The sequence below is a fragment of the Meleagris gallopavo genome, chromosome Z, assembly GCF_000146605.3.
Source record: "Meleagris gallopavo isolate NT-WF06-2002-E0010 breed Aviagen turkey brand Nicholas breeding stock chromosome Z, Turkey_5.1, whole genome shotgun sequence".
Taxonomy (NCBI): domain Eukaryota; kingdom Metazoa; phylum Chordata; class Aves; order Galliformes; family Phasianidae; genus Meleagris; species Meleagris gallopavo.
In genome coordinates this window covers 38,093,719-38,094,662 of record NC_015041.2, presented here as the reverse complement: position 1 = coordinate 38,094,662, position 944 = coordinate 38,093,719, and positions in this window count along the sequence as shown.

The window sequence follows — 944 nt, the reverse complement described above, 5'->3', positions numbered from 1 at the left end:
CGGCAGCGGCTGGAGAGATGTATCCTGGTCCTGGCCTGGAGTCACTACGGGGTGGGCTGTGCACTGACGCTGTGGCTGGACGGGAACTGGTACTGCTGAGAAGCACTGAGGAGGGGATGGAGGAAGAGGAATCCTTTGAAATCTTCACTTTCAAGAGCCGGGAGATAAAGAACCGGCAGCTGACTCGGAATTAAAATGTCTCGGGCTCCACTGTTTCTGTCCCCGTTTCACACGCACACGTACACACACGCACGCACTCACACACGTACACCTTTTATTTTCTCCTGCCTTTGCCACAGTGTATAAAGCCCTATTGAGACGTGTAGGCGTGATGTGTAAACCGGATTAGCAGTATGAAAGAAAGGCATACAATGAGCCGGGATTGTTTTACTTTCTTTTCATTTCTCACGCCTATATCTCTAATAAATTTGTTGCTCCAGCAGTGGGTCAAAGAGATCGTGTCACTCGGCTTTCTTGCAGGATCGAATGGCAGAGATCATGGCAATGCATGCCCTGATTCTGCCAGGGCTCGGACCGCGTCTCGACACCGCGCCTTGCGGTCCGAAACGGACAAAAACTGCTCCTCGTAACTCTCCACACGCACTGCAGCCCCACATTCGGCAGAGCGCTGTGCCAGAGCCTGGGGCTGTTCCGAGGACAATTTGGGTTTGCAAGACTCAGGCCCCGGGCGGAGCGGGGCGGGATCCAGGGACGCTTCCAGACCTGGGGGCTCCTACAGCCCCCCTCCTCCCGGACGATGGAAGAGCGCAGAACCCCGCAGCTGAGGAGGCACAATGCCCACGGCAGTCTGCGGAGAACGCCCGCGCTATTGGGCCGGTGCCGCAGATCCCTCATTTGCTCCTTTGTGGCGTGCAGAGCGGCTTTCCATTAAAGGAGATCAGGGATAATTAGCCGCATTATTTTGACAAGTTGGCTTGAGCAGC